The sequence below is a fragment of the Meriones unguiculatus genome, chromosome 10 (assembly GCF_030254825.1).
Source record: "Meriones unguiculatus strain TT.TT164.6M chromosome 10, Bangor_MerUng_6.1, whole genome shotgun sequence".
Taxonomy (NCBI): Eukaryota; Metazoa; Chordata; class Mammalia; order Rodentia; family Muridae; genus Meriones; species Meriones unguiculatus.
Genome location: NC_083358.1, coordinates 87,895,889 through 87,914,586, shown reverse-complemented (window position 1 = coordinate 87,914,586; position 18,698 = coordinate 87,895,889).

The following is an 18,698-nucleotide window of genomic DNA, read 5'->3' as shown; positions in this document are numbered from 1 at the left end:
CTGAAAAGTTTCTGTAAAGCAAAGGACAATGTTGTCACAACAAAACGACAGCCTAAAATTTGGGAAAGGATCTTTACCAACCCTGACAGAGGGACAAGAAAGAAATCAGGGAAACAACGCCCTTCACAATAGCCACTAATAACATAAAGTAGCTTGGGGTGACTCTTACCAAGCAAGTGAAAGACCTGTTTGAAAAAAAACTTCAAGTCTTCTTCAATAAATTGAAGAAGATATCAGAAGATGAAAAGATCTCCCATGCTCATGATTGGTAGTGTTACCATAGTAAAAACGGCCATCCTGCCAAAAACATATTTCTTATGTCAACTGGTTAGAATGTAAATTCTTTTGACAGCCACTTTTAATTAATACTTCACTATGCTGTTATTAAATGTTAGACTACTTTCTGGTAGGTACTTAGAACATATTTGTTAAATTAACAAATAATTAATGTTTTTCTTTTTCCCATGGTGGATGGCAGGTGTGGATATGTATTTGTATGTGTGGATATGTAGACAGAACATGTAAAGGGTTTTGAATTTAATTTTAATTTTATATATATATATATATGACTTTTATCAGCATGCATGTGTGTACAGTACCTGAGAAATTCAGAAAATAGTGTTGGAACTGAAGTAATAGTTGATTGTGAGCTGCCTTGTGCCATGCCATGAACTGAACTCAGCTCCCCAGAAGGGACAAAAGTGGTCTTAACCACTGAACTATGTCTCCAGGCCCAACGTAAAACTTCACTTCATTTGTAAAGCTTCATGAAATGTTTTAATATTCTGTTCCCTGTTGTAAGCTACTTCATAGTGTGTCATGTTTTTTGTTGTTGTTGTTTTGTTTTGTTTTTGTTTTTAAGACTATGCTTTACATAGAAGAAAAAACTTTAAAACATAGGAGTGTTTTATACCTGGGCCAGTGCATCAATGACACCATTCTTCTGCCGTTTGTCACGCAGCACAGGGAGGTGAAAGATTTGTTCCTCTAAGTAGTGTGGGTGCAACCTTGAAAATATTTATGGGTATAAATAGAGAGTGCTGGGTATATGTGGCATGCTAGGATCATGTTAGAGAAACAAGGTTCAAGAACTTTTTGAGTACATCAAACCAAAGGCTTCTTTACCTGGATCTCATAGGAGGTAGCCACCAAGGCAACAGCCTCCATTACCTCATCACTTACCAACCAATGCACGCATTAAAGACCAACAGGCAGAAGATCCCTACTGTCCCAGGAGTTTCAGCTTGGCTCCGTTGTGGCTGCTGATATGGATTGCTCACATTTTTGTCTGCATATCTACCTTGAAGCCAGTCTAGACTTGCTATCTCTCCTGCTTGCTCGTTCATCTGGAACCAGCCCTGTTCTTTTGCTTCTTCACCTGGACCAGCTCTGCAGCTTTATGTTAAAATCTGTGATTCATGTTGCTCTGAATCATGGGAGCAGTTTCTTCTCTGCAGCCCGGTCAGGTTCATTATCTTATCAGTATGGAGATGAATACCTTTCACGTTTGGCTCCCCATCCCCCTTTGAAACTGGTTGCCTCTTGAACTCTTGTAATCAATATAACCTACAAAAATATTTACTTCATGATGTATGAGCTGAGACTTGATACTTGTAATTAAGATTTATCTAAAATGGCTCTGTATTTACCTCAGCCAAGTTGTCATGGGAAGCATCTAACAAATTGCTGAATGAAAGCCACATGAGTTCACCATATAAAGTCACAGTATGTATTTATTGAATAACAATTTATTGAAAGACATCATCATGTCCGCCTACATCTCTAACATTGCTTGTTCAAAACAACATGACCCTAGTCTGACGCTCATGGAGTCTTTGCACTGAGGATACAAATTTTTTTGTTGTAAAAGCACAAAGGTGCTTGGATGTTCTTAGAGGTATTTTAGATACCTTTATTGATACATAGAGACAGAGATAAAATAGCACCAAGAAGAAGATAACAGCTATTGACAGGGATATATTGAGATTCTTGCTGATGCAGTATGTAACAAGTTCATGAAAATGTGACTTTCTGATTTAGACCCAGGTTAAGAAATAGGACCCTACCCCACAGCATCTAATTCTTTCCTTGCATGACTGATGGGAAGCTTATCATGACAGTTTATCACAATAGCAAGGTCTAACTAATATCAATATAAAACACCTCCCTTTTCCTTGAAACTCCATGAAAGAATGTTATTATTTAAAAAAATACCATGTTTTTTCATTTATATGAAAAATAGAGAAGCAAAAACCCGAAAAAAAGCATTTTTATGGATGTTGTAAGCTGTATTTCAGCTTATCATTGTCAAAAACACTTTTTTCCATTCTCTTTTAGACAAATATGTTATTTGCAAAAACATACTTTATTTCTTCTTACAGATATTCTGAATCCTGGCAATGAAAAACAGGCTGCTAGCATGTAATATAAAAATAAACCACAAAAAAGTCCCTCACACAATGTCACACCCAAGAAAACTTGCTGCTTTGAATTTTAAGGGTTAGTCATAGAGTGACAAACAATTTACTTCAAAACCCTAAAAATATTTCAGTTAAAAAATTGTTACTTGGGCAGAGTGCAGGGAATCATATGAAAGAAGGGGGAATTATAGTAAGACCTGGAGAGGACAGGAGCGACAAAAGGACCAAATATATCTGGGCATAGGGGTCTTTTCTGAGACTGATTCTCCAACCAAGAACCATTCATGGATATAATGTAGAACCCCTGCTCAGACATAGCCCATGGCAGCTCAGCATCCAAGTGGGTTCCCCAGTAAGGGGAACAGAGACTGTCTCTGACATGAACTCAGTGGCTCTTTGGCCACCTTCCCCCACCCTCCAAGGGAGGAGCAGCCTTGCCAGGCCACAGAGGAGGACAATGCAGCCAGTCCTAATGAGACCTGATAAACTAGGGTGAGATGGAAGGGGAGGAGGTCCTCCCCTATCAGCAGACTTAGAAAGGGGCAGGGAGAAGATGAGGGAGAAAGGGTGATTAATACAAAAATAAAAAAAATTGTTATTTGGTATTTGGGAAAATTTAAACACATAAAGCTTTTTTTTTTTTTTTTCCTAACGAGAATATGAAACTGTGGGTGGATGACAGGTAAGAACAAGCTAGAATTCAATATCAATTACTTTTTTTTTTTGCTTTTCTAGACTAAATATCAGGAAATAAATAACCATTCATTAGATTTCACAATAGACAGAAACCACAGCTGGCACACAGAATGCCTTCCTTTTGTAGCATCTTTAAGCAATGACTTTGATTTTGATATCTTTAACAAGACAGACTGAGTCACATTCTCTTTTATTTCTCTTTCATACTCACACCACAGTATGCTGTTGGAATCCCCCCCTTTTTTCTTCTTCAACTTTAATTCGTTTTCTGATATATGAGCTCATTTTTCTAGTTGAAGGAATGACACAATGCCATAGCACAGTGAAAAATTAAGCTTTCAAACATGAACCCACATTATGGAGAAAACAAATGGTAATATGTTTAATGGATTGATGTATCCATGTATGTTGAATGGCTAAAATTTTTCTCTGAATTTTAAAACAAGTTTTAAGTTAATTTATTCTTTGAAAACATTATAGAGGCAAATATATCTTCTCTTATCCTTTTCTTATTCTCAGCAACAATCTCCTCCTCCAAGTAAGTCCTTATCCCACTTTCTTGTACTTTTGATTTTTGCTGTGTGACTCACCGGGTTTGGTCAGGGTTCCTAATATGGGCAAAGGTATGAAGCTACACACTGCATGATGTGTAACTGACACATGTCTGTACTACTAAGGACATCAACTTCATCTCTCCCTGTAGCATTCAACTCTTTATCTCCCATTGCCAGGATCCCATGTTGCCTTTTCTTTCTGAAACTTTCCTCTTTTTATTTGTTTCAAAACTATTATTGATCTGTACCTGTTAAAGCACATTTGCAACAGCTATGTCCAACTAAAGGTTTCAGTAATTCTAAGATTACATCTTCTCACATTGCCATTTAATGAGTTTGTTTTTTTCCTTTGTGAGGAAACTTTTCCTCCTTCTTTATTAGAATTGTATCCTGAAAATTTAAATATGAAGCTACTTTGCTATATATCTTATGAACATTTGCCTTAATTAAAGCAATTAAATATAAGTTGGAAACTACGCCAAGTCCCCTAAGAAAACAAAATTAAAATAGAATTAACCATTGTTGAGTGTCTTTGAGGTAGGATAAATGCTCCCAGAACATCACCCTTCTGGTATGGGGGCATTCTTGGTATGATCCTGACTAAGAGTGCTCAGTGTGAGCATGCACAACACTAGACCATCCTCAAAGTGCCTCCCTTATATGAGTACATGCTGGTACCTCCAATACATCCCCCTATCATTGGTCCAAAAGAGCATGTTTTCCTGCAAGAAGGCATTAAATATTTTCTTCAGTTCTTTCAGTGCTGGCTGTGTGTGCTTTTATCTATCTATCTATCTATCTATCTATCTATCTATCTATCTATCTATCTATTTTGTATGCCCACTGTAGCCCCCTCCCTCATCTCCTCCCAGCCCCACCCACCTTCCCTCTTCTGTCCCTATGCCTCTTCCCTAGACTACTGATAGGGAAGGACCTTCTCCCCTTCTATCTGACCCTAACTTATCAGGGCTGGTTGCATCATCTTCCTCTGTGGCCTGGAAAAGCTGAGTCCCCAAAGGGGAGGTGATCAAAGAGCCAGCCACTGAGTTCATGTCAGAAACAGGCCCTGCTCCCCTTACTAGGGAACCCAGTTGGAAACTAAGCAACATATGAGCTACATCTAAGCAGGGGTTCTAGGTCCCCTCCATGAATGGTCCTTAGTTGGAGTATAGGTGTCAATAGGCCCTCCTAGCCCCAGAATTTTTGTCTCTGTTGCTTTCCTTGTGGAGTTCCTGTCCCCTCCAGGTCTTTCTATCTCCCTCTTCTTCCATAAGATTTCCTGCACTCTGCCTAAAGTTTGGCTATGAGTCTCAGTATCTCCTTTAATACCCTGATGGGTAGAATCTTTCTGAGGCTCCTTGTGGAAGGGTCCTTTCCTGTTCCTTGTCTTCTCCTACTTCTGATGTCTATCCTGTTTGCCCCTCTGAGTGAGATCTCGGTTTCTTCCCTAGAGTCCTCTTTGTTGTTTGGCTTCTTTAGAACTATAAATTTTAGTATATTTATCCTACATTATATAGCTAATATCCACTTATAAGTGAATTATACCATGTGTGTCTTTCTGATTCTGGGTTACCTCACTCAGGATGATCTTTTCTAGTTCCTACCATTTTGTTTTGTTTTGTTTTACACTCAACAAACTGTAAATTCTTTGTGTTTTTTAATATATAAATTACTTTTGTATAAGTAAATGATAAAGAAAAGATAAATGATAAAGATTAGATGATAAAGAAAAGTACCTTAGAAATTTAAGGTATTTAAAACAATCCAGTATAAGCAAGATTGAAAATGTGAAAAACTTTTTGAACTGATGCGATAATAACAAACTATATTGTCAGTATGGTCAAAGAAGGACAAAACAAACAAACAAACAAACAAAAAGGCAACAGAAAATTGTAGGAAGTACAAAATGAAGCATTGCTTCTTTGAAAACACTAAAAAGATTCATAGTTTTCATCTCAAATAACCAGAAGAAGAGAGAACTCAATTTAATAAAATCTGAGATGGAAATAGGAATGTTTTATTAGATGCAAATGAAATTCAGAGGATCTTAAGGGGATAGTTTGAAAACATATATTCCAATAATGCGGAAGAATCTAGAAGTAAATGATAAGATTCTAGAAACACTATACCTAGCAAAATTAAATCAAGACAACATAAACAATACAAAGCAGATCTTATAACAAGCAATTTGATCAAAACAGCAATAGCCTCCCAACAAAGAAAAGCCTAGGACTATCCTGTGTCACAGTTAACTGTACCAGCTATTTATCAGGGGACTAATCAACAGTCTTCCAAACACTTCATAAGTAGAAAGAGGATAAACATTATGAAAATCATCTTATTAAGCTTGTGTTGCCCTGATATCCAAACCAAATAAGGGTGCACCCAAAAGGAACAGTATAATTCTCCATCAAACATTTTCCAAACAAACCCAAGAACACATTAAAAAATGATATCAGATGATATAATTGGTTTCATTCCAGTGATTTAGTGATAGTGTAAAATGAGTATAATATACCACATAAATAGACTCAAGGTTAGAAATTACAGAACCCTCAGAAAAAGGGCCTTCAGAAAACTGAATACTTTTTTCGTGATAAAAACTCTGCAAAAACTTAGGAGATAAAACACATATGTGAACATAACAGAGGCAAAGCTGTAATTTTAGAATTTTTTTTAAACCAGAAATGAACAAAAGTGTCTACTCTCTCAACTCTTATAAAATATAAGGTGTGAAGTTTTAGTTAAAGCCATAAGACAAGAAAAAAATACTCAAAATAGTTTGCAAATAGGAAAGGAAGAAACTAAATTATCTTTATTTGTGGATGATATTACCATAAACTTAAAAGAATATATAAGCTCGGAAAACTCTTAGATTTTATACACATTTAAAGCACAATGTTAGGCCTGAAAATCAATATAAAAAAACCCCTACATTTTAATGCACTAGTGAAATATTCACATTCATGATAACTTCAAACCAAAGCAAAATAGAACAACAACAACAACAACAAAAATAAAACAAAAACAAAACAAAACAAAACAAAACAAAAACAAGAACAAGACTAGCCAAGAATAGGAAATGCCTCTAAGGAGATGGAGAAAGGGGAAACCGCCTTCAATGCTGGTGGGAATGTAAACGTACACAGCCACTCTGGAAATCAATCTGGTGCTTTCCAAGACAATTAGGAATAGCGCTTCCTCAAGATCCAGCCATACCACTTCTAGGCATATATCCAAAAGATGTTCAAGTATACAACAAGGACATTTGCTCAACCATGTTTGTAGCAGCTCTATTTGTAATAGCCAGAATCTGGAAACAACCTATATGTCCCTCGATGGAGGAATGGATACAGAAATTGTGGTACATTTACACAATGGAATACTACTCAGTAATTAAAAATATGGAAATCATGAAATTCGCAGGCAAATGATGGGGACTAGAAAAGATCATCTTGAGTGAGGTAACCAAGAAACAGAAAGACACAAATGGTATATACTCACTCATAAGTGGCTATACTATAGCATAAACATACTAAAATCTGTTTTTCTAAAGAAGCTGAATAACAAGGAAGACCCTAGGGAAGATGTTCAGTCCTCATTCAGAAGGGCAAATGCAATAGACTTCTGAAGCAGGAGAAGACAGGGAACAGAACAGGAGACTACCACAGACTGCTTCTGAAAGACTCTACTGATCAGATATTGAAGCAGAGGTTGAGACTCATAGCCAAACTTTGGACAGAGTGCATGAAATTTTATGAAATAAGGGGGAGATAGAAAGACCTAGAGGGGACAGGAGCTCCAAAGGGAAACCAATAGAGCAAAAAAACAAAACAAAAATAAAAACAAACAAACAAAAAAAAAACAACCTGGGCCCATGCATGGAGAGGACCTAAAACCCCTGCTCAGATGTAGCCCATAGGCTGCTCAGTTTCCAAGTGGATTCCCTAGTAAGTGGAACAGTGGATGTCTGGTATGAACTCAGTGGCAGGCTCTGTGATCAACTCCCCTCAGGGGTGTAGCCTTGCCAGTCCACAAAGGAAGAAGATGCAACCAGTCCTGATGAGACCTGATAGGCTAGGGTCAGAGGGAAGGGGAGGGGGACCTCCTCTATCAGTGGACTAGGGGAGCGGCATAGGAAGAGAAGATGGAGGGAGGGAGGGACTGAGAGTAGAAGAGGGAGGGGGCCACAGCTGGGATACAAAGTGAATGAACCATAATAAATAATTAAAAAATTTAGAAAATGTACTGGTCACAACAACAATGTAAAACAAAAAAGAATAAATGCCTTGTAAAACTGAAATTATGAAAGGATAATATTATCCAAAGCAAGCCAGAGATTCACTTCAGTCCCTGACAAACTTCCAATGACTTTTTCCATAGAATAAGAAAGATACAACTATACAGAATTCACATGGCAGCATGAATGACTCTGAATAGCAAAAGTAGAAAGAACACCCCTAATGGCTGCAGTGAGATAATTTTAAATCATAGAACAAGGTCATAGTTAAAAAAACAATATGGTGTAGACGGCCCATTAAACCAGCAACATTTGTTAAAGATGTTATCTCTTTTTCATTGTATGGTTTTGACATCTTTGTCAAAGATCAGATGTCCATAAGCATGTGGGTTGATTTCTGGGTCTTCAGTTCGATTCCATTGATCCACCATTCTGTTTCTATGCCAGTACCATGCAGTTTTTTTTTTCAATGCAGTTTATTCAGGAACCTTGAACAATCCTCGGACCCTGGGGAAAGCCAGCCCACAGCTTAAATAGCCTCTGGGTAGCCAACCCAGGCGTGCCACGTGTGCAATGCAGATAGGTCCACATGCAGTTTTTTTTACTGTTGCTCTATAGTGCAGCTTGAGATCAGGGATGGAGCTACCTTCAGAAGATCTTTTATTGTAGAAGATTGTTTAAGCGATTCTGGATTTCTTGTTATTCCATATGAAGTTGAGAGTTTTTCTTTCAAGGTCTGTAAAGAATTGTGTTGGTAATTTGATGGGAATAGATCCATACATATCACCATGCACAAAACTAAAATCCAAGTGGATCCAAGACCTCAATATAAAAATGGATACACTAAGCCTTTTAGAAGAAAAAAGTGGGGAAGAATCTTGAACTCATTGGCACAGGTGAGAACTTCTTGAACAGAACACCAACAGCACATGCTCTAAGAGCAACAATCAATAAATGGGACCTCATGAAACTGAAAAGCTTCTGTAAAGCAAAGAACACTATCATCGGAAAAAAAAAAAAAAACAAAAAACAAAACCCACAACCTACAGATTGGGAAAGGATCTTCACCAACCCTATGTCTGAAAGAGGGATAATATCCAGAATATATAAATAACTCAAGAAATTAAAAAGCAACAAATCGAGTAACCCAATTAAAAATGAGATAAAGAGCTAAACAGAGAATTCTCAAGAGAGGAACATCGAATGGCAGAGAAACACTTAAAGAAATGTTCAACATCCTTAGTCCTCAGGGAAATGCAAATTTTATATATCACTTTACACCCATCAGAATGGCTAAGTGACAACACATGCTGGAGAGAATGTGGAGAAAGAGGAACCCTACTCCATTGCTGGTGGGAATGTAAACTTGTACAACCACTTTGCAAATCAATCTGGCACTTTCTCAGACAATTAGGAATAGTACTACTTCAAGATCCAACTACACCATTCCTAGGCATATATCCAAAAGATATAAAATATACAACAAGAAAATTTCCTCAACCATGTTTGTAGTAGCTTTATTTGTAATAGCCAGAAGCTCGAAACAACCCAGATGTCCCTCAGTTGAGGGATGGATACAGAAATTGTGGTACATTTACACAGTGGAATACTACTCAGCAATTAAAAACAAGGAAATCATGAAATTTGCAGGCAAATGGTGAGATCTATAAAGGATCATCCTGAGTGAGGTGTTCCAGAAACAGAAAGAAACACATGGTATATACTCACTTATAAATGGATATTAGACATATAATATAGGATAATCATACTATAGGGGAGCTAATTAAGAAGGAGGATCCTGGTAAAATGCTCAACCTTTATTCAGAAAGGCAAACAAGATGGACATTAGAAGAGGGAGAAAACAGGAAACAGGACAGGAGTCTATCATACAGGGCCTCTGAAAGGCTCTACCCAGCGGGGTATCAAAACATATGTTGATATTCAAAGCTAAACTTTTTGCAGGATGCAAGGAATCTTATGAAAGAAGTGGGAAACAGAAAGACCCGGAGGGAACAGGAGCTCCACAAAGAGAGCAACAGAACCAAAAAATATGGGCACAGGAGTCTTTTCTGGGACTGATACTTGAAACAAGGACCATGCATGGAGATAACTTAGAGACCCTGCACAGAAGTAGCCCATGGCAGCACATTGTCCAAGAGGGTTCCCCAATAATAGGAACAAGGACTGTTTCTGACATGAACTCATGAGTTTGCTCTTTGATCACCTCCACCTGAGGGGGGAGTAGCCTTCCCAGTCCACAGAGGAAGACGAAGAAGCCAATCCTGATGAGACCTGATAGATTAGAGTCAGATGGAAAGGGAGGAGGACCTACCCTATCATTGGACTGGGGAAGGGGGATAGGAGAAAAAGGATGGAGGGCAGGATTGGAAGATGATAGGGGAGGGGCTACAGCTGGGATACAAAGTGAATAAACTGTAATTCATAAAAATAATAAAAAAACTAAAAAAAATCTCAATATGGTGAACAAAAAGATGTGTAGTCCTATAAGGTTGTCCCAAAGTAAAAACTATGTATCAAAAATCTGATTTCTAACAGAAGCAGAAAACATATTTTGAAGAGAAGGCAGCCTCCTTAACAAATGATGCTGAGAAAAATTGGTAATCACATGTAGAAAAATATACAAAAATAAATTCCTTAGATCAAACACTTTAATGTAAAACTTACAACTTTATCATTGTTTGAGGAAACACACGCTAAACAGTTGAGGGAAGATATAAAGAAGGATATCCTAGAAGGGCTCTAAAACCTCAGTTAATAACAGCATGAAGTGGCAAATGGATTACATGTATTTCAAAAGCTATGTACTATAAAAATAATAATTATCATTGTAGAAGGAATATCCTGCATATATATGGATGTAATATCTGTCAATAATAAATCTGATGGCCTACAGTTCAGTCAAGAAGTAGGAGGTAGAACATCCAACAGCAGAAATAATTCTGTAATAAAAGTCAGTCACAGGAGAGTTCCTGGTAAGATGTGAGGAGGATATAAAGCATGGCACCTGAGCCCAGGTAACTAGCCACATGGCACAATGTGAATTAGTATAATTATTTTAGTATAGTTATTTTAAGTTATGAACTAATCAGAGAACACTCTAGCATATGGCCTGGGTATTTGTGAAATAATAATTGAGTCTCATGACTCATTATTCCAGGAGCTTGGGGAACAGAGGAAAAAACCAGTTATACCATATGGCACACTGAATATGAGGGTTAAATCTAAGTGAACAGCCTGAAAGGTGGTTTCCTAGCCAAGGATCACAGAACCAAAGTCAAGAGTGCATTTCAGAGGCATGGAGTCTTTAAGTATCTACTGCCACACTTAAGCCATTGGAGGCTTTGTTGTCTCTCTCAGACCAGAGCCTAAAGGCACAGCAGCTGCTGCTTTCCCCAAGCACTGCACTGTTCTAGAAAATGATCAGAGAGAGCGAGGCTGTATGAGGATAAAACCTTAGCCCAATTAGGGTCCACTTTGGCAGAAATAAGCATTAACCAAAGAGGGGACAGAGATGGTAGTTAGCTGAAAACCTGAGCCAGGGCTAACAGAGCAAGACACAACCAGAAAAGACACAACTGTCAGTGTCTGAATTGACAAGGCATTGAGTTTGGAACACAATAAAAGAGAAGGGAAACTGGGTATAAAAAAATCATAGAAAAAATATTTGGTTTGAAATTAGGAAAGGAAAGTCCTTTAATGAGAGAGTTAGAACTTAAAAAGAAAATATTTTCTGTGTTAAAAAATGGCAGACGCAATGATATAATGCATCCGAATTCCTTACAATTCTTTGTTGCTTGTCAGCATACAAATGGTCATTTTTTTTCAATGATGATTACAGCTTTGTATATCTTCTTTAGGAGATATCAGAATAAGGCAGATTTAGAGGAAGAAGAAACTGAAAAATTAGAAGCTAGATTAGGGGCCATAGAACAGATGTTGGAAAAAAAAATCTTTGAATCAAGATAGGAAACCTTCATTGGAATCCAACCTGGAACTTAAAATAACATCAAACGTGATAGCACCAGATGAGAAAAAATCCACAAAAGCTGGAGGAATTAAAATACCAACTCATGGAGATGCTAAATAAACAGGCTTCAGTTATAAACTAACATGGTCTGATGAGGTAGTACATTCATATTGTAAAGTATCAATTACTAGATGAACATCTGTGTTCTAAATGGAGAGCATAGATTATGTTTGATTCTGTATTAGAACAATGTTTTACAATAGATTATATGCTTCATCTGGTAGAGTTTGGAGAACTAAGATACAATGTGTGAGCTGATGGATCATACTAGTGATGTACATTCACAATTCCAATGGGATTCAGCCTTGAATTCTGAAAAGCATGATTTGGAGTTACACATTTATTAAAAATTGTGACTGTTTTACAGGTGCCCTTGTGTGTTGGACTGAAGATACTTCAGGATGTATGTCCATTGGAATGCAACCGTCTTCTGGACATCATGACATATAAGTGTTACAGATATATCTTAAAGTCCTATAGGCCAAGCAACTATGGAGAGAGCTGAAAGAAATTTAAGAGATTCTCATAGAACAATAAGGGGATAAAGACTATCCTGGGGATAGATTAAATGGTGCCTTCTTGACTTTGAAGCTTTTTAAAGTTAATGACACAAGTAGCACAACTGTTAAAAAAAAATACTGAATTTTAGAAAAGGTTGCTGAATTATATGAACCTATAAAGATCCTAATTCCAAAATGTAAGAAAGGAGGTATGTTATGTTGGAGAAGGAGCTTTTTGTTTATGTCAACAGGAAAAGAAAAATTATGGATTTCATCCAAACTGATATGAATCAGATTTGGCAGAGGGAGAGTCCCCTAAAGATCTTGGCTACACACATAAAGAAACAAATCAATACCAAATCAGATAATGTATATGCTGGTCCCACTACAGTAAAAAAAAAATCTAAGATTATATTTATGGTTATGAGCCTAGCTTTTAATGTCTGAGCCATCTCTCCAGCCTTATCAGTGGCTTTGGGAAAGGGCATGGGAGATGAGGGAGGGAGGATGGAGTTAGAATGGGATGAAGTAGGGGGATACAGCAGGGATACAAAGTGAATAAAGTGTAATTAATAAAAAGATAAATAAATAAAAGCTGAAAAAATCTAAGATTTCTGGAAATGTAAATGTCTATGTGTAGGCAGCAAATCTTGTTGGCTGCAAAAAATCCTTAGGTTTTATCATGCCATTCTTATAACTGGCATAGATAAAAATTGGTATTACAGTTTGGTATGCAATCCAGACTGGCTTAAAGAAGACAGATCTTTCACCTGCTCATACAAAGATCAGAAAATCATATTCAATTGATCCATGCACATTGCACATCCCATGCATATTATATAATTTCAGAATTGTATGTTATTTGAGAGAACTTATATATTTACAAAACAAAAGGATAAACCACCAATAGAATGAAGACAGATGTGATGGGACTCATCCTCAAGGATGCTAAGACACATTTATTCCAGTATCTGCTATGTTCCAGCCTCAGACTGCTTTAGTTGCTTTTCAATCAAAACTTGCTTTCAGAGTGCCTTCAAAGAAAACTGCTGATTCCTATTGGTCCAGCCTTTTGAACTGTTCCAAACAGGACTTCATTTAAGCCTGCATTTTCTCAGCATTTACAGTCTGGACAACAAATGTTATAGTTAGCTTTCTTTTTTTTTTCAGAGTTAGATTTCTTAACAATTTTCCCAATTATCCTTCACCCCAAATCAGCAGGAAGAAATCTTAAGAACAATGTCTCATTCCTCTAGGTTGGGGTGGTTAGATTTTTGTTGTTTATTGGGTGATGGTGCTTATCATTATCTAAAAGCTGAGAAGAAAAAGGGGAAATTTAGGAATATCATATAGGAATATATAGAAATAATAAGAAAATGTGTAGATTTTGAATCTACTCTTATACCAATGAACATTTTTATAAACCAATAATCTTAAATTGACATAGAGTTTGTATATTAATACAAATTTAGGTTTTCATTGGTATAAATTTTTCACATTGATACCAAGATTAAAGTTAATTTTGTTGCAGCGTAATTATGTTTCAACTCTTGTATAAGGTATTGGACCTATACAACTCATTTATAAATACAAGTTTTACTTCCAGTCATTTTAAAAGCTGCTATTACAAACTGGATAGAATGGTCACATTTTTTAAAATGATTAATAGTTAGTCAGTAAAACTCATGGTCATGTTAATCACTGGTCTACTCTATCACAAAATATATATCCTAGGTTAAACAGATAGTAAGTAACTAGAAACAATTGATATTTGCCTATTTAGATATAGTATAGTTAGATGATAGATAGGATAGAGAGATTAGATAATGATTAACACTGTGTAAATGTACATAGGTAGATAGATGGTCTTCAAAAACCTTAGAGACCTAAAGATATAGCATTTAAAGATTTTTTATTATTATTTTAAGACTTTTCTGGCAATGAGACATGTCTGCTCCTGGCAGCACCCCTTTTAACTTGAAAGAAGATGATTGGCATAAAGAATCTCCATTAGAAGATGGCTTCAAATGTAGCAAGCTGGCCATGAGGCAAGAAGAAAATGCCCTGGCTTCACTGCAGACAGAATGGTGTCCAAAATGGGCAAAACATGAATGCAGGAAAGGTGACTGTCAAGCTCTGCCAAGCCAGGGTAAGCAAGTCCTTCACAGTTCCTGCTTCACAAATATGTCTTCCAGATATACTGAAAGGCCAGAAGTTTGAAGATTGATGCTCCAAGATTATAGAGAATTTTGGATGACTATCCAAGCAGCCATATATTTGTTAATTATTAATATAGGAAGCTGCTTGCCTGCACTCCCTACATACTTAGGGTAATATAGGTTTCTTTCTCAAGTCTCTTATGAGGTTGAAGACTAAATAGTTATAGTCTTACAATTAAGTTGTTTAATATTTGAGAAGATGTTTACAGGTCTAAGAAGATGTTTTTAGATTGGTAATGCAAGTAAGGATAGAAAATGATTTAGGTACAGAACATTGAGCTCACTAAGATAGGATATATAATAGAATACTTTTTCTAAATTTGACACGTACATATGGACTAGACGTTATGAATGTAAATCTTACCTAATAATTTTCATAATTGTTACTGGTATATATTAATTATTGAAAGAAAATGAGCCTTTTATTAGACTAAACAGGGGAATTGTGTATTATATGGATGCAACACCTATCAATTAAAATTCTATGCCCTATGGCTGAGGCAGGAAATAGGTGAGATATCCATCAGGTAGAAGGGATTCTGGGATAGAGCCAGTTACATGAGATTTGCCAGGAAGACAGGATACAAGATACTCAAGGCTAGGAAAACAGCCAATTATATATGTATGAGGGGATTAATATTTCACCAATGTAAAGAAGTCAAAATATTGATCCCATTAATAGTAAGAAAATTAATTGGGCAGGGTTTTCAAAAGGAGAATTTCCAATCAAAATATAGAAAAAAATCTACATTAGCATAACACATATTAAAATTCCAGCCAGAGTGGCTACAAATGCTAGCAAGGGTGGAGGGAAAATGAATCCTTTCTCTCTGCTGATGAGAATGAAGTTGATATTCACTATGGAAATAATATAAATATTCCCTCCAAAACTAAAAATAGAACTGCCCTAAGAGATATCTGGTCTATTCATGGATAAGTAAATGAAAATATTGAAGTAAAAATGCTATAGTAATTCAACACAGTAGATAAGGCATGAGACCATCACCTGATGAATGACTAAATAATTGTGGCATATGCAGACAATGGAATTTTATTTAGCTCTATCTTTCAAGGACTCCAGAATTTATTATAAGTCTATATCTTCTTTAATTAAAGTTTCTTTCTCTTGAATTTTCATCTTTAGTTAATTTCAGAAAACATATCATCCACTTACTTTTGAAACAAAAAACAACAGAGCCACTTAAGATTACAACTCTTCTATAAAGGATAAATTTATTCTATTCTAGCTATAGAACTAGAAAGGTAAGCATAACTGAGAAATCATGGTTAGCTAAAATCTGAAGAAAAAAGAAAAAAAATCTGAGGATTGGCAAGGGAGGGTGTATCTTGCTTCCGTTTAACATGGACAGATGATTTCAATTCTGTTTCCCTTTGACCATATTTTTTAATAGGACCATGTTGCTAAATTGCCTTTATTTTATTTAAAATTCCAGAATTTAAGCTTATCTGTCTTTCCTCTATGAGTGCCACTAGACACCCAATTCTCCATCAGCTTGTGTCAACAATACTCCTATGACACACTAAAATCTCTCTTCAGATTGATTTTTCTATTACTTTCCTCGTTCATTTGGCCTCATATTACCCTTAATATGTCATCCTGATGATTTTATTACAGTAAACCAAAATCTAAAATGACTGTTTTTTTTCCATTAATATCTGCTAATCTTCATTCAATAGTCTCTTACTTAATTTTATGTTGCTGTGAAAAAACACCATGACCAAACAACCTGGGAAGAGAAGTGTTTATTTCCTCTCACAGCTCTCGCATCAGACTCCATCACTGAGACAAATCAGAGCAGTAACTCAAGGAAAGAACCTGAAGATAAAAATCAAAGCCAATGCCATGGTGGAGTGTTGCTTACTGGGATTTTCCTCATAGCTTGTCCAACCAGCTTTTTTTTTTTTTTTTTTTTTTTTTTTTTTTTTTTATAGATCTCAGCGTTACAATGTCTACAGTGGGCTGGATATTCACACATCACTTACTAATCAAGAAACTGTACAAAAGACTTGCCTATTGGCTAATCTGATGGGGGCAAATCTTCAATTGAGATCACCTCTTACCAAATGACTCTATCATAAATCCAGTTACCATAAAACTAACCCAAGCAAACAGACTCATCAGCATTCAAAATATTGCTGGGTGGACAATATGCAGTGACTGACAAGTATTTTAAATGAATAAATGGATACAAGAATGTTATTTTTTAGCTCCTCTACTGAGAAGATGGATAATCTTTGATGATTGGAATCACTAGGAATTTAAGCCCTCTAATCTCCACTAGCTTATTCAGGGATTTTTGTTTGTTTTTTGTTAGTGTGTCTACCATGTCTTCAGATAATTCTAATTTTCTCTAATCCAAATGAGCTTGTTTAAATACCTCATTTTTGGCTTTCCCAACTTCTCTAATGTTGGTCTTATTTGAACTTTTCTTCATAAATGAAAAGATTAGGTCAATTTTGTATATCTCAGTTTTCACTCAGACATCTTTTTAGTTCACGTGTCTAAAACAATCTTTGTCTAGAGCATTAGGATTAATGTCATATGATCTGTGCATTACTTTCCCTACACCATTAATATGTTCATTAAAGGGTCATGTTCTAATAACTCTATGTTAAAGTTTTGACATACGATGTCCATTATTCATGATGTATAGTTTTGGTTTTGTTCACCATGCAATGGGCTAAGAATTCAAATAAACTCTTCAGGAAAACTATATTGATAAAATTCTATGCTGGGGCTAGAATGGTGGCTCAGTGGGAAACAGTACTGGCTCCTCTTCAAAAGGACCCAGGTTTGATTCTCAGCACCAATGTAGCAGTGACTCCATCCAAAGGGAAAAGACACCCATTTTGTGTCTCTGTGGGCATCTCTGTGGGCACACAAGTGGTGCATAGACATACAGGCATACATGCAGGCAAAACATTATACACAGACATAAATTTTAAATTAAAAACGTGCTTTCCTTTCCCAGTGGTCGTTGCAGCAGCACTTTACTCATGCCTATTAATTACTTGAAGCATGAAATTAGTACCACTAATTACTGAATTTAAAATTTTACTTAATATTTGTTTAAATTTAACTTAGATTCAAAATTAAATATGTATTTAAGTATGTAAAATTAAATACGTATCAAGCAACACAAATGTGGTCACTCTGACCACTCCTAAGAGCTATTACTTTGACCCATACAGTGATCTGTGTTTCTTTTCAGTGCCTGTGCATATATCATGTTGTCTTGTCTGAAATCCCTTCTTTTCACCCCAGGATTCTTTCAGAAGATTGTTTAGACACTTACTGTTCTCCTTTCAGAGCTGAGCTTAGTGAAACTTCACCCTCTTCTGACCTTTCTATCCAAAGTAGGAGCACTTCTTTAAGTGCTCTTTGAGCACTTAAAATTTTTGCTTTCATCTATTCTTTTCTTTACAACACTAATTAAAACTAAATATTAATTTATTTTTATGCTTCAAAGTATAAGCTTAATGGAAGTATGACCTATAAATATTTTGTAAATATGAACCCATATACTAAATAGGTGAAAAATTTGTGGTAAGAATTTAAAATTTATTTTGAAGAATTGAGTAAGCACACAATGTTTCTAATCGCAGGATACAAAATGTGTTGTGGGAATACAGCAGTAAAAAAAAAAATCTGCTTCAGGCAAAAGCAGCAGAAGGGTTTAATGAATATATTTTATAACAAGATAGTGAGGAAAATACTAAGCAGAAGAAGCATCCTCTGTAAAGGTACAGAGGCATGAAAAGGATGAACCAGGAAGGAACAGGAAAGTTATTCAAGTGACAATACATGCTGGAGAGGATGTGGAGAAAGGGGAACCTTCCTCCATTGCTGGTGGGAATGTAAACTTGTACAACAACTTTGGAAATCAATCTGGCACTTTCCCAGACAATTAAGAATAGAGCTTCCTCTAGATCCAGCTATACCATGCCTAGGTATATATCGAAAATATGGTCAAGTACACAACAAGGACATTTGTTCAAC